At 44.0% G+C, this 16,658-nt stretch overlaps 1 protein-coding gene across 9 annotated transcripts in view; it reads right to left on the bottom strand.

Moving 5' to 3' along the window:
• Positions 1-16,658, bottom strand: part of NCOA1 (nuclear receptor coactivator 1) — a 321,680-nt gene that overhangs the window by 123,216 nt on the left and 181,806 nt on the right. The window contains exon 1 of one of the 9 annotated variants that reach the window (XM_077331683.1): positions 14,181-14,371. The exons of the other annotated variants lie outside the window; for them this stretch is intronic. The gene's annotated coding sequence lies outside the window, so the exon portion shown is untranslated. Of the gene's footprint in view, positions 1-14,180; positions 14,372-16,658 lie in introns of those variants that run through there. 9 annotated transcript variants of the gene reach the window in all.

Genomic DNA, 16,658 nt, shown 5'->3' with positions numbered 1-16,658 from the left:
AGACGTACAATTCCTTGATCCCTTGTCAAATCTTGATTGAAGTTCCCATGTCCTGGCCACCTTCAAGTCAGCAACCCTTGTAGAAATGCAGTGCTTGCTATACACAATTGCTGCCAGGTAGTGAGTGGCACAGAGTGGTAAGGCAGCAGAAATGCAGTCTGAAAGCTCTGCCCATGAGGTTGGGAGTTCAATCCCAGCAGCCGGCTCAAGGTTGACGCAGCCTTCCATCCTTCCGAGGTCGGTAAAATGAGTACCCAGCTTGCTGGGGGGTAAACGGTAATGACTGGGGAAGGCACTGACAAACCACCCCGTATTGAGTCTGCCAATAAAACGCTGGAGGGTCACCCCAAGGGTCAGACATGACCCACTGATTGCACAGGGGATACCTTTACCTTTACCTTTAGATAACTCAACTCCATGCATTAATGCAAAAGAGACCAATGTGATTATTATTACTGCAGTTACCCCACATGCAGTCTCCCTGGCAGGGTAAGTCAAAAGCAGTTTCACCTCTCACTCCAAACAGACAAGGTATTAGGCTTGAAAATAAACCCAGGAAGCATGAATAATATCGTTCAGATATCAATAACCTATAGCCTAGCACAATGCTTTTCCTTTTGGAAATTCCGGGTCCTGCAGAGCTAGCCCAACTGCTCAAACAATTTTGTGGTTGCTTTAGTCATCGACATATTAGGTGAGATAGACTTCAGAAGTGGTGGGCTTTAGGATATCTTGTGAAGCTCCAAAGGATCATTTACAACCTTGTTAAGGGATTTGGGGTGGGGGATATTGTAGGGTACTTGCTTGGAACAGCAAAATATATCCGGCCCAAGGAATCATGCCTTTGAGGAGCACAAGCAGAACTTTCACTATTCAAAATCTCCTTGGTACTCCAGCCGAGGGCTAGTCAACCTGTGGTCCTCCAGATGTCCATGGACTACAATTCCCATGAGCCCCTGCCAGCTGGCAGGGGCTCATGGGAATTGTAGTCCATGGACATCTGGAGGACCACAGGTTGACTACCCCTGCTCCAACCCATTAACTACTAGCACCCTGTACCCCTATTCCGACCCTTGATTGCCTGAGCTCCTAATTATCCAACTGCTTTCTTGTGGCCTCCAGGCAATTTGAATAAGTGGCACTGCACAGTATTCCAAAGAGGAATAACTGAATTCCCACTTGTTCCTCCCTGGTTGAGAATCAGATGTAACCATGGCAACCACTGACAAATGCCAAACATTTTCCCTTGAGACTATTTTACAGATCTAGTGTTGCATAATCAGAGTACTTAAATTCTGATAGGTGTTTTGGGGGACTAGACAACGCTGGCTCCCCCTCTCCCTCCCCCCCTACCTCCTCAAACAATTTTTTGGGCAAATGTGTAGCTTTTTGCTCCTTTCTAGCTTGCCACTCCAACACGCCATATTGATGCTTCAGGAGCTAGATGTCAACTCTGCAAAGGAAGTAAGCAGGTGTGCAGAGGAAGGCAAACAGAGTTATTTTGCCATGAAGGAAGGGAGACGGGAATTCCAACAAGAAAAGCACAGGAAAGCTCAGTGGCAGAAACACACCATTCGGCTCTCCTCCCAAAAAACAACTAATTTATTTTGTATAAAGAGAAAGGAATATGAAATTATAGAATCATAGAGTTGGAAGGGGCCACACAGGCCATCTAGTCCAACCCCCTGCTCAACGCAGGATCAGCCCAAAGCATCCAAGATATATATGAGAACCAAAGAGATGTTTCTAAAATAGAAAGGTTACAGTTGCACGGGCCCCTTGACTCAGGTACAGGGAAAGACAAGCCTGAGTCAGCACACATTTAAATCATAACACATGTTACAAAGATTCAAATGAGTAGGCGTGTTGGTCTGAAGTAGCACAATAAAATCAGAGTCCAATAGCACCTTTAAGAGCAACAAAGATTTATTCTTTGTTGATTTATTCAAGATTTATTCTTGAATAAATCTTTGTTGGACTTAAAGGTGCTACTGAACATGTTACAAAGGTAGCTTTAATTAACATGGCAAGTGCAGAACCAGTCTTCACTGCTCAAAGTTCAGTACAGCTGAATCTAATTTAAGACTTTTAGCTAGTTAACTAGGTAGCCTAACCACATCAGATCTTGGAAGCAACGTCAGCCCTGGTTAGTACCTGGATGGGAGACCACCAATGAATCCAAGACGTGCTATGCAGAGAAAAGCACTGGAAAGACACCTCTGAACATGTCTTGCCTTGAAAACATTACAGCGTCACCATAAGTCAGCTGCAACTCACTGGCAAAAGAAGAAGCTAATGTGCAAGAAGCTAACACAAATATAGTTTAAACAGAAGCATTTGTTATAATTACAGAATTGGTACTGTCAATGTTTCAACGGTGGAACTCATAGCCTTAGGTAACTTCAGTACTTATGCCATTAGGAAGGACCTGAGAATAATGCAATATATAGAATCATAGAATCATAGAGTTGGAAGGAGCCATACAGGCCATCTAGTCCAACCCCCTGCTCAGTGCAGGATTAGCCCAAAGCATCTAAGAAAAGTGGGTATCCAACCTTTGCTTGAAGACTGCCAGTGAGGGGGAGCTCACCACCTCCTTAGGCAGCCTACTCCACTGCTGAACTACTCTGACTGTGAAATTTCCCCCCCTGATATCTAGCCTATATTGTTGTACTTGAAGTTTAAACCCATTACTGCGTGTAAAGCAGGACTAACACAGAAAGTAATTTGGGGGCAGAAAGTTAAATGATGTGTGTACAAGCTCTTCCAAGCTTGTGTACAAGCTGCTTAACACCATTCTGGCTTAATTTTTTTAAGTTGTAATATTTACACATGCATTTATATCTGCACATTCTTTGTACAACTACCAGTTGGGCAAACAAACAAACAAACAAAGAGCTATAAGTTACCAGCATCCAGGTATTCTCTGGTGTAGTCAGACACCATGACTCAAGCACTGGCAGTGAAGTTCTGAGCAAAGCTCATTTCAAGTGTCTTGAATCCCATTATTTTAAATCTGAGCTGTGTTGTGATAGACCATCATTCAACCACTGTGACAGCTTGGGTGGGTGGAAAAGAGAATTATCTGTACTCAATGGCTTCAAGAAAAAGCTTGCTTCAACTCTACAGCTACACATCCTAAGAAAGTCTCAGGAGGTGGGACTGGTGGTTTTTATCTGGCTGCAATTATTCTAATTCTTATATAGATAAAGATGTACTTTTTTGTAAGACAGTGGAGGAGAAAGCTTGGGCTCATGGAAGCCTGCTGATCAGAAAAATGTAAGCATTCAGCATGGCAAGAGTGTATGCAAGTGGAGTTGGAATGAGGCTGAGCAGGTTTGTCTGCCATTTGCTCAGGAGGCTCCTTAGTTACTGGTAAAAAAGATTAAATCTGCCCCAGAGGCTGTAAGGGGGACACTTTCCATAAATTTTAGTAGTTGAAGACCAAGACACTAAAGCCTGTTCTGGATGCCAAACCCTGCAACCTATACAGAATCATAGAATCATAGAGTTGGAGGGAACCTCCAGGGTCATCTAGCCCAACCCCCTGCACAATGTAGGAACTCACAACTACCTGCTCACTCAGAGTGACCCCAATTTCATGCCCAAGTGATTCCTCCACCAAGAATCTCCAGAAGCCAGCCTAGCCTGGAGGAAATTCACCTGCCATCCCACAGTGGTGATCAGCAATTACCTGGGTATGCAAGGAAGGGCCACAAGAGGCAAACACTGATACGTCCCTTCCTACCCATCCACTCACAGTCTGCCTACGTTCATAAAAACAGCATTTCTGTCAGATGCAATATAATGCAATCTAGCCTCTGCTTAAATACTTCCAAGAAGGAGAGCCCACCACCTCCCAAGGAAGCCTGTTCCACTAACAAACCACTCTAATGTATGGGGGGCTTGCTGTTATTCCAATGCATTCATAAAATAATAGAGTTGGAAGGGACCTCATGGGTCATCTAGTCCAGCCCCCTGCACTACACAGGACACTCACATCCCTATTGCTCATCTAATGTAATCTGCCAACCGTTTGAGCCTTCACAGAATCAGCCTCTCCATCAGATGGCTTTCTAGCCTCTGTTTAAAAATTTCCAAAGATGGAGAACCAACCACCTCCCGAGGAAGCCTGTTCCATTGAGAAACTGCTTTAACTGTCAGGAATTTCTTCCTGATGTTTAGACGGAATTTATTTTGAATTAATTTCATCCCATTGGTTCTGGTCCGTCCCTCTGGGGCAAGAGAGAACAACTCTGCTCCATCCTCTATATGGCACCCTTTTAAATACTTGAAGATAGTTATCAAATCCCCTCTCAGTTGTCTCCTCTCTAGGCTAAACAGACCAAGCTCCCCCAACCTTTCTTCATATGTCTTGGTCTCCTCACCATCTTTATTGCCCTCCTCTGGACACACTCCAGTTTGTCTACATCCCTCTTCAACCGGGGTGCCCAAAACTGAACACAGTACCCCAAGTGAGGCCGAACCAGAGCAGAGGACAGCGGTAGCATCACCTTCCGTGATCTGGACACGATACTTCGTTTGATACAGTCCAAAATCCCATTTGCCTTCTTAGCCACCAAGTCACACTGCTCACATTCCTCACTTGCTCAGATAAACTTTCTATTATTGTTCCTTCCCATTTTCAAGGGTTAAAGCCAGACATTCAAATACTCATTCTGGGATGGAACCACAATGAACTGAGTCCAATTTAGCCAGTCTCTAAGTCTCACCATCAGAGTGATTTGCAAGAATGGTTAAAAACAATCACAAGAACAAAGAAGTATAAACATTATCTTAGTAAAATTGTAAGTACAAGAAGCCAACCAAAAAGCAATGATCCACTGAAGTTCCAAATCCACAAATGTCAACAATCAAGAACTGGGGACTGTTAGCAATGATGCATTTACTATGTTGGCTTGTTGGTCCACATAATGCAACAGACTGACTCCAAACAAAGCAGGTTGCCATACCGCTTGGAAGCTAGAATTTTTGTCTGTGCTGCTAAGTGTTTGTAAGGCATTAAATGCATGGGGAGTTCAATGCTGGAACATTGTCGCATATTGGAATAATCGAAGACAATTTTTATATGCATCCTTTACAAAAAATGGGGGGGGGGGTGTTTTTGCCAGTCATGCCACAGTGTCTTTTGTTTCACTGATGTTGTTGTAACAATCAAGGACTGCCAGAAAGTCACCAAAGGATATTCAAAAATTCAAGCAGCAGCCACAGTAATCAAAGAAGTAAATAAATTATAGATCTGTTTTCAATCTCAGCAAAACCTCCAGTTCAAATGCCAAATGCCTTACTAATCAGAGCTGTCTTTAGCAATTAGTAAAATACTGGAAAGGAATATGCCTCCAACATCTCTTTGCCTGATGTCAATAGACTATTTTGTGAAATAAATGTGATTAAACTATGTATCACTAAGCAGTGTTGCACCTTTCATGTTTAGCCATCTTATATCCAATTTTGGACCAATATAGCCCTCAACATTTCTGTCAATTAAAGAAATGCATGTAGATTTTATTTGTAAAAATTCCTATTTTCTCAAGTGTTTCCTTCTTCCTCCTGGTGTAAAGGAGAAGAAATGTATCTAGCTGCATCCATGCCTAGGTATGTTTCCCTAGGGCAGCCTTTCTCAACATTTTTTACAGTTGAGAAACCCCTCAAACAGTCTTCAAGCTTCACAGAATTGTCAAGATCATGAAGACTATAATAGGCAAGCATACACACCCAGCTGGAGCCCTCCCCTTCCCACCCCCTCCATGCCCATCATGGACCACTGGGGGGGTCGACATGACCATATATGCTCCTATATATATAGGACAAAGATGATGGTTTAATAAATGCTATAGGACAACGATGATGGTTTGATAAATGTTTAACCAATTAAAAAAAATAAAAATAATTAACTCCTACTCATTTGGGAAACCCTTCCAGCATTGTCAAGAAACCCCAGGGTTTCATGAAACCATGCCCTAGGGCAGGGGTCTTCAACCCCCGGTCCACGGCCCGGTACCGGGCCGCCAGCAGCCGCACCTGCCTTCCCCCCCCCGCAGCTAGAGGGGCGGGGAAGAGGCACGCGCGGCCGCTGGCACGCCAGCAACGCAAAAGCGCACGCGCGGAGCCGCTGGCGAAAACGTGCACGTGCGGCTGTTCTGCGCATGCGCGTTAGCGCCACCTAGTGGCGAAAACGCGCATGCGCAGCAACTGTGCATGCCTGTTTACGTGCAGTTGCTGTGGCCGGGCCGCCGGCTCTCTCCCACCCTCGGAGGTGGTCCCCGACTACAAGAAGGTTGGGGACCGCTGCCCTAGGGTAGTGGTCCCCAACCTTTTTATCACCAGGGACCACCCACTGGGGACCACTCAACTCCTTTTACTGAGGCCCGGTGGGGGGGGTAGTTTACTCCTCTACTCTCAACCACTGCCCCAACGCTCTCTGATCGCTATGGTAATGTTTAAACATCCCTTCAAAATAAGATACAGACATGCCACAACAACATTTTATTTTCATGGAAATTTTAACTCAGAGAAGGCGTCCTTCGGGGCCCACCTCCAATTAGTCGAAGGACCACATGTGGTCCACGGCCCACAGGTTGGGGATCGCTACCCTAGGGCATATATATGCAATGGAATGTAGTTTTAGATGTGTGTAAACCAGGATACTACAAATTATATTTCCTCTTAATGTTCAGCCATGGGGAGAAGGAAAGGCATGCAACTCTAGTGCCTTTGTAGTTTAAACTAGCGATCCCCAACTGGTGGGCGGCGGACCACATGTGGTCCGTCGACTAATTAGAGGTAGGCCGCAAAGGACGCATTCTCTCCCTCCCCCCCCCGGCCCTTTACTTCATCCCCCCCGGCCCTTTACAACACACTTCGTGTGTCATTGTCTCCCATCACTCCCAGATGGGACTATCTCGTTGCAGAGAAACAAGCTCAGGGTTCCCATTGATTTGTCATTGTCATGAGTTAAAATTTCCATGAAAATAAAATGTTCCTTATGTTCATTGTTGTGGCATGTCTGTATCTTATTTTGAGAGCATTAGGGCAGTGGTTGAGAGTAGAGGAGTAAACTACCCCCCCACCTGGCCTCAGTAAAATTGTCAAGTACTGAGTGGTCCCCGGTGATAAAAAGGTTGGGGACCACTGGTTTAAACCATATCACAGTCTGCACATGCTAATTTAATGGAGATTGATTGTATGAAAAGGTATGTTACAATCTTTTAATAAGTCCAAGTAACATTTCCTTATCTCATTCTTCATCCATCCAGCTATTCACTTGGGTGGGGTATTTTAAGACACTGAAAACTCAAACCCTGGGCCTGTGACAGGATTGTTTCAATGTTCATCTGCAGCACAGTTGAAGAATCAAAGTTAAGAGGTACAAGAAGTCCCAGGTTTAAACTTCAGTACCCCCTTTTTAAAAAGATTAAAAACAGTCATATCTGTTTTCATAACTGTATTTGTGTGTTTTGTTTTTTGAGCAGCTGGATTGAGGGAAAAATACACAGAATTTGATCAGTAAAGCAAGGACAGAAAAATGCTGCAGACTTTCCATGGATATCCAAGAAGGAAGGAGGTGAAGACAAAGTGCAACACTTAAAACAAAGGAACATGTTTCACACAGCTCCAAGGAAGTGATATCCAGTGGGACAGAGTGACGCCAAGCACCGCCTGCTAATGAAACCCCTGGGTAGCTGGAAGACTGCTCATGGGAGACACAAAGGCTACACCAAGTAAACAATGGCGGATCATTACAAGTAAGAAGCCCAGCTAGCAACCACCTTTACCTTTCACAGTTCAGTAACAGAAAGCTTAATGCTGCTAGTCCTGCACTTGTGGGAGCCAGCATTCCAAGTAAGTGTTATTCCCATGATAAGACACAGGCCATGTGAGCAAAACAGATACTAAGAGAAGCTGGGAAGCTCTTTGAATATCTGACTCCTGGGATCAGAATAATGCTGGAAAAACTCTCCTGTGCAAAAAGGTCAAAAAGAAATGCAGCGTTGCATCATTTTGAATCCTCAGGACAACCTCTAGCTTCTAATGCTAATCTTAGAAGTATTAGAACATACTGGCAGTACAGTTGATGAAATAACAGTCAAAAACCTAGGAAACTGGGAGGCAACACAGTGACGCTATTTAGGAAACCATTTGAATAGTGCAGGAAAAGTTATAAGTGAAGACAAATAAGCAAGAATTCAAGCTTCCAGCAACCAACCTAGGAGGCATTTCCAAGTTTTTGGCCCTATCTACTAACACTCAGGAGGGATTGCATGCAGAAACCTCTGTGGATCATGGCAGATCAACATACGATGAACTAATCTTTGTCATAACATATGTCATGCTAAGGCAATATAGGACAAATATGATGGTTCAGCTGAATGAACTAATCCCTACGCAAGATGAGTGTGTGTCTGAAAGCAAAGAATCTCCCTTGCCAGCTGTGAGAAGGCAAATATTCATATCTCCAAAGAGTTCCAACAAAAATGTGCTTGTCCAGAGAGTTACAATTCTTGTCCAGAGAGTTACAATTCTGAAGACAATCAGCATTGAATCAAGTGCCCTGACTTCTACAGTCCAAAATTTTTTTTTCCATTCCTCCTTCTTGATGAACAAATATAATATAAATAATTAGTTTGCCACATTTGCTCAAACCTTTATTGGGAAAAAAAAGTTATCTGCTCGTGTTCTAGCTTTTGAGCTGCAGCATCATAATGCAGGAACTAGTGTAAATTAGGCCAAAATGGATCACAGATGGCTGCACCTGCAGCCTCTCTGCTTTCTTGGTCCACTACAGAAAAAGATAGCTCAATAGTAGATTCCTATTCATGAGCCACAAGTGGGTCTTACACTCTGCTGAAGAGGCACTAAGTAACACCAAGTCATTCATTCATTACAATATATTGAAAGGGATCATTCCCAAGAAAATCAGAAGGCAACAGCATTGGCAGTAATACACATTCCTTGCCTAGACAGCACAAAGGACTCATCCTGAAGATCTCTATGTGTTAGAGCTCACCCTCTTCGCCCTGAATAAGACACTGCTCTTTTCCCGAAAAGGATAAGATGGATTGAAAGCAGTGTGTGTCAAAATACCTTTTTGGATTGTAGGAATCAGGGCACTTGACTCAGTGGTGATAAATCTTCAGAATTGTAGCACTCTGGACAAGTACCTAATACTTGTTCTCTCTCTCTCCCTCTTTCTCCCCACTGTAGACTCACAAAGACCGTTTATGCACTGGAAGTTTCATGCCAGGCTGCAGGCTGGAGCTTTAGTCGTGGCAGGTTGCCCCACCTCTTCATGCACCCACACGGGGGAGCATTTGGCCCGGCGCACCTCATCTGCCCCTGATTTGTGGTCCTGCACGGGAGTTGGGGCAGTGAAGTTCCCAGTGCATAAATGGTCAAAGTGGCCAGAACATTTTACCAGACGCCAATCATCAGTAAAGTGATCATATTGCTGAACAACTAAGTGGACCATACATGACATCCACCAAAGACAAGACAAATATAATCTGGGTAACGTTCTATCATGAAAGTTGCAGAATAAGCCACAATGTCCCACATTAACACTCCACAGCAGCATATATCATGAAGACATTCAGCAGGGATGCATTTCTAACTGTAGCAAGTGTAAGGCACATTATATTTGCTCTGTCTTCACAAGAATGGAAGATTGACAGTAAAATGGTGATGACCTTGCTAAGACCTGTCCTGGAAACAGCTTCTTCCTCCCCCCCCCCCTCCCAGTTCCAACAGGATATATGCAAACTAGGTATATGTTGATTTTTTTGGGGCTTATTTATCACCCCACTCCACAAGAAGGCTGACAGACGATAGAAAACAGATGCTATTGCAAAGTGATGTGCAATGAATTTTTAAATCTTCAGATATACATCACTGTTGGCATCTAAGGTGGCTATTTTTTTTAAAAAATGATTCAAGTGAGAGTGCTTGCACTTGAAAGCTCACGCCTTGCATAAATCTTTGTTGGTCTTAAATGGTGCCACTGGACTCTGATTTTGTTTTCTTAAAAAAAATGAAGCCTTCGGGTGTTCCTACTGCTTTTGGACTCAAGCAAGCCCCACTATTTGCATGCCCTTAGCCAGTTAGCCAGTTAACTTTGCTCCTTTTCCCTTGAGTTATACTATTTCTGTTTCCTGGTTTTAATGCCATCTGTGTCTCTTTAACAGGCAAGCTCTTTGGAGTCCCACACTCAACTGCTGTCCTTGTTGTGGGGCAAAAACAAAGAAGTTCAGTCAACAGAAAAAATAATTTAGTGGGAGACGGGAAATGCTTATAAATAGTGCACAAGCCATTGGAGAACTACATCATGAAACTGCAGTGCAACACCACACTCTGGACAGTTAGAGGCCGTTCTCATTGAGCTGAGTGACAGAGACACTGGCAACCCAGGCAGAGGGGATGGGGGTGCAGGCCAGTGTTGAGCTTGGAAATTGGAGAGCCCACGTCCTTCTGCTTAGTAAGGCCACAGCGAAGGCCAAATCATGGCTGTACAGCAAAATCAGTAGATGGTGGTCAAAGCATCAACCTCTCTTGCGACAGTGGCAAAACACAGCTCCTCCCAATTCCTGAGTATGGCCTACAAGTGCTCTTATTGCTTGTTCTGTCATCTGCTAACATACAGCTGGTCTGAACATTTCCAATTCCTTCGTGGATTACCCTTTTGGTGGTGGTGAGCTAAAGGGAAATGGTTCCACCATTTAAAAAACTTTTTAAAATCAGCAACTTCTGTGGTCATTAACTATAAAAGCATGAAATGAGGAGCTGGTAATTTCTTCCATGGAGCACAGAGACAAATAAAACCAATGGGGAAAATTGCATCTTAACCCCCCCCCCCCGAAAGCTAAAGTCGATTTGAGGGAGTTTTAACATGCAAGTATAATTTAAGAAAGGGAGTCCCTGGCACTGTATTTTGTAAGGAGTAAAAGTGCCCCTGCTCCCCTCCACCCCAGAAATCCACCAGAGCGCTCTGGACCTGTTGTGCCATTGCACTGTTGCATTGTTGTGCTGTTATATTGTATTGTTGTGCTGTTACAACCACTGTTCATATTATTGTATGATTATTAGCGCAGATTGTTTCGTGTATGGTTCATAAGTTCAACATAAACCGCCCAGAGTCTCCGGAGAGGGCGGTATATAAATATATAATAAATAAAATAAATAAATATAAAAGGAAGTTGGGAATTTAAGGAATCTAGATGGGGTTATGTATTTTATGTATAACAATATACACAGGCAGAATGCTCCTATAAAGAGCACTTCCAAGCCACATGCTAGAAACTGAGATACAAGCACACAACAAGACAAATATAGTTCAGACTAACTTCTGATTCAGACATTTATGACATTTATTTATTTATTTTGTATTTAGAATTATCCACCACCACTCCCGAACCAAGTCCGGCTCATGGTATTTTATGGTTTCCCACGAAGCACCCTGACAGCTATAGCTTTGTGAGCCCAACATTTCTTGAAAATTATAGCGTCTTCACTATAATTTCATGTATTGTTGATTAGTTTAATGTAAACCGCCCTGAGCCTTCGGGGAGGGCGGTATATAAATCTAAATAAATAATAAATGAATGAATAAATAAATGAGTTCCCAGGCTCCTTAACTTTGTTGGGCAAGGTTTCCCCTTTGTTCCCAGAGCAGTTAATGCTAAAAATCTAGCTAGAAATATACATATTGATGGACATTCCCAGTCGGTTTCACAGATGCTGTAAAATGTTTTATTTATATTCCAAATTTGATTTTAGCATCTTGATCGTTTTTGTAAAATTTGCTGCCCTCTGTCAGATACCAGAAGTCATAAAACATGGAAGACAAAATGACAGTTCTTTAAAAACAAACCAAATGACATTAAAAGCCAAAGAGAAACCTCTATAAAATTGACAACCCATGATAGATTTTAAAATGCCTTCTTTCATGTTTAGGCAGCAAAATGAAAGACGTGGCACGGATCTATCCCCAGACAACAGAAGTTCCACAGCCAAGAAAGTTCTGTTCTAGACCTTAAATTCTCCTCTTCTGTAAATAAGGGAACACAGGACAGTGCCAACCAATTTGAGGGAAAGCATGAGACAAGCTTAGAGAATGCAGTATGTGGGGACTTCATGTGCTTAGTATCCTAGTGAAAGACATACTTCAATGGTAGAATACTTACTTTGCATGAAGAATTTGGTCAAAGCCAGTCTCCAGTTGTTTTTTTTAAAAAGCCCTCCTGCAGTGTAGGCTACACTGATCAATTATCTGATAATGTAAGAGTAATTTCAAGATCATTTCAAATTTGCCCCTTGAAGTCCTTTTACTGAATTGTGTGAGTTTCCCATACTTATATAAAGCTTTATCATAATCACGGGCTTTTAAAAACTGAATTCGTGAAACCCATGTACACATAAGCATCACTATAAACATGATTTCCCCCCTCTGTGCACTCAGGTGGCAGAAAAACCCTGAATGCTCTGAACTTAACTTCTGCTAGAAGAGGGTGGAAATAACAACAAGTTGCCAAAAATACGATAGAAATTCAATATTTTTAAAAAGTGAACACAAAGCGCTCCACCAATGACACCGTAGCAAAAAGACGATGGCCAGGAAGAGAGGTTCTGTGTGATTTATGCTGAGTTCTATTACAGGAAAGTCTGTGCCTCTTTACCATGGTTCAGGTTTTTAAGCCAAATATAAATGGAAGTGTAGAGACGCACAGGAACAAAAGGTTACTTTGAAGATTGCATCACCTCCTTGAGCTCAATTGCTTCCCGACCAGACACTCCTGACTGGACCTTCTAGGAACGAGTGGCCCCTCAAGGTATGCCCTGTGTATCTCACAATGCAAGCCTGAGAAACAACCATATGGCCATTCTCCTTGTATCCTAGTTTAAACTATTTCACAATACAACGTGAACGCAGTAATGTATCATATCAGACTGCGGACGCACAGGGCTCCAAGTTGGAAATGAGCCATTGCCACAGTGCAGGTCTATCCAGTTCAGTACTCTACTGCATGCTGCGTAGCAACTGTTGCATGCAGCTAGTTGTGCCAATTCTCTTTCCCCAGCATGTGGGACTCTGTCAGGGACACAGTAGCCTCATGCAAGTGGCAGGTATCGGTTGTTACAGAAAGGGATGCTCCAGTGCTTCTGAGCCATGCCATGCTGTGCTGCCCTGAGCCACAAGACACTTTACAGTTAACACACTTGGTATATCGCTCAAGTCCACTTTGGCAGCCATCAACAAGAAGTCCTCAGTTTTTGTCGGCTCTGCTTTCATACTGTGCCTGTTAAGATTTCTGGAGCCTGATGCCAGACTAAGAAGTCCACCATTCCAACTCAACGACATTCAAAACTTGCTGAAACAAAAGCAGCAAATCAATTTCCACCAGAGGACAGACTTCTTTTGAAAGGGCGATGACTCGGTAGGTGAAAACAATCTGAAATAATTAACTTTTTCTGCTGCTTTTACTACTTGTCAATGATTACCAACTCTTAAGCAATCGGCATTTTGTTTGTAGGAAGCGAGAGCTCTTTTTTTTCCCTTTCTGTTTCTTTAAGAACCTTCCTTGCACTACCAAAGGATGTTTGTGTGCTTTAAGTCTATTTCTGTGAGCCGCTGAGAGGCTCCTTGCCAAATATGACCAACTTAAACATTTCCACGCTGGTTTTCAAGGTCACTGCTAGAATATATAATTTTTCACTTACTGCATTATCCAAAAGCTACCCTGAGCTACTGAATGCAAAGGGGACGGAAGGGAAGGGAAGGGAAGGAGGCGGAGGAAATAAGCAGCCAAAAAGTTCAAGGCACTGGAACTCAAACAGTGAAGCCAACCAAGGCAGCTTCTTGGCTTGTAAAATCCAGATGTACTCATGAGCTGGACACTGGCTTTTCTTTGCACTGTTACATAAGCAGAGATAACAGGCACCAAAGGATCCTCTGCTCTGTCTCCACTCTTCAGAAGATGTGAAATGTACAGAAACAGCAGAGGTCTTTGGTGAAGGACACCAGCTCTTGAAGCTGCAATACGCGGGGGTGGGGTGGGGTGGGAAAGAGGGAGCAAAAGCCTTTCCTAAAAGATTCTGTTCCCCACTGACTCGGAAACAGCACTCACAACTAAAAGCAGTGCAAAAATAACGAGGCATACTCTCCTTACCTAGGTAGTTCCCGGCTAAAAAAGCAAGCTCCTGGCGTGTGCAGCAGCCACCTGATGACTAGCATTCTGCCACTGCAAGGCTCTGTCGCCCACTCTCGGCTCCATGTGCTCTGGGTTGTTTGCAATCCATTTGGCATGTGTACTCTTTACTGCATGCTCCTGCTGCTGTGACAGGCGAAGGATTCGGCACCAGCGCAGAGCGCCTGCTTGATTCCCACACCAGCTGACTGGATAATTAAACTAAACACATGCCGCCAGAGCCACTCAAATACAGCAATGCTCCTGGGATCCCTGGTGCCACCTGGCAGACTCTGGCCAAGCACAAGGGAACGGGGCAAACACAGCCCTCTGAAAACAACGCTCAGAAACATGGTGCCATAAGAAAGCATCTAATCCATGCACTCCATGCCCCACAGAACAGGAAAACTTAAATCTATTTAATACTTGCACGGGGTTTCAGATTTCCCAAATGGAGGTGCAAGGTTATTTTGTCAAAAGAATAATACAAGGATCAGAGTATGCTACATATGTGTCGCATGTACTGTTTATTAATTTGGAGAATGCCCACATGGCAGCTTCCATGCTCCCTCAGTGCACGGAATTTGCATGCAACAAGCCCTCTCAAAACTGAGGGCTGTTAGGTCAGCATAACTAAAACAGTAGCGTCAGAAACTGCATCACCACACTAGAGAGATTGGCTTCATTTAAATGCTTTATTGAAATTTACTTTGTTTTTATTGTAATTTTGAGAGTCCTCCTTGGAATACATGAACAATACAGAAATAAAAGATATCACCGAAAGACTTGAGGAGGCATCTCATTTTTCCCATGTATCTCCCTCCCCACAAAATTTCCTCTTTCCTTCCCAACTAGCAGCCCTTAACCTCTCCCTCTGTCCCAAGTTGCTTCTCTCTTTCCCACCCACCAACTAGTCTGCCTCAATTTGTTCTTCAGCCTTCCATTCTTCCCTCCCCCTGGCAGCCTCTTTCCTCTTCTCACCCACTCAGCTACCTTGTTCTGTTCTCCTCTCTGCTTCTTCAACTTCTCACCCAGCAACCCCCAAAACGGCCACTGAGTTCTCAGAATGAAGTCTCAAGATCTGAATGGTCATTTGCCTGTTAGAAGAAGAAGAAGAGTTGGTTCTTATATACTGCTTTTCTCTACCAGAAGGAGTCTCTAAGCGGCTTACGATCGCTTTCCCTTTCCTCTCCCCACAACAGACACCCTGTTTGAGCAGAAGAAGAGGAAGAAGAGTTGGTTCTTATATGTCACTTTTCTCTACCCAAAGGAGGCTCAAAGCAGCTTACAATCGCCTTCCCTTTCCTCTCCCCACGACAGACACCCTGTGAGGCAGGTCAGGCTGAGAGAGCCCTGATAATACTGCTCCATCAGAACAGCTCTATCAATGTTGTGACTAGTCCAAGATCACCCAGCTGGCTGTATGTGGAGGAAGAACAGGGAATCAAACCCAAGTTTATCAAGGACTATAAGCCATGATGGCTGAAGGAAACCTCCATATTCTTAAATAGCATGCCAACAGATATCACTTGCTGGGGACATACAGCAGGTTAGGGCTACTGCCTACGTGCTCTACTCTGTCACTTTTAGAAACAGGAAGATAGTACAGATGGATCATGAGACCAGCCCTTCTTGATCAGACTAAGGGCCGTTCCGCATTCATCCAAAATAGCACAATGGTTACTAATTGAAATTGCTACAGTTTTGCCGTTATGCACAACGTCGTTGACAATCTGCAACACTCCTGAAACCGATCCGCAAAAAGCGCTTCGTAGTAGCGCTTTCAGGGAAATCCCAAAAAGTGGATTCACCCTCCGGAAAGCGCTACACTCCTGCAACCAATCTGCAACACTAGCGGGAAAGTTCTGTGCGTTACCATTGTTGCAGTTTCTGCAAAGTCCCTCCCCCTGGCTCTCTCCTCTGATCTTCCGGCGAAGCGATCGCCATTTTTTTTTCTCCGAGCGAGCGGAGATCAACGCACCGGCAAGCCTTCGTTTACCCAGCAAGGCTTCCCCGGCTGCAGTCCCTCTGTTTAAAGTCACCAAGCACAAGCAACACAGAGGCCCGTTTGCTGGTTTATTTTCACTTTATTATTTTTCACACTGTTTTCGGCCGAAAATCTCGCCCGTGAGGGGGGGGATTTTTTTTTCCACTCGGGGGGAGCCTGGCAACGATGAAACGGCAGCTCAAACATCATCTGCTAGCTGGATGGGTCTCTCAGTTGCAACGAATCAACGCATATTCGTTGCAACGTGTGTGTGTGTGTTTTTTTAAACCTTCCTTAAAGGGAAAGGGGCTGTTTGGGAGCATGCTAACGGCCGCCCATTGGCTGCTTGATGGCCAGGGGCGGGACACAGCTCAGCAATAGTGCTTCCTTTCTAGCGATTTTTCCGAGACCGGAACCCTGTGGGAAACGATAGAAACGCAACTGGATTCCACTACAAAGGCAGGTATGCATAA

Source organism: Paroedura picta, chromosome 1 (assembly GCF_049243985.1).
Source record: "Paroedura picta isolate Pp20150507F chromosome 1, Ppicta_v3.0, whole genome shotgun sequence".
NCBI lineage: Eukaryota > Metazoa > Chordata > Lepidosauria > Squamata > Gekkonidae > Paroedura > Paroedura picta.
Note: the sequence above shows the minus strand (reverse complement) of the source record. Positions and strands in the feature narration are given on the sequence as shown.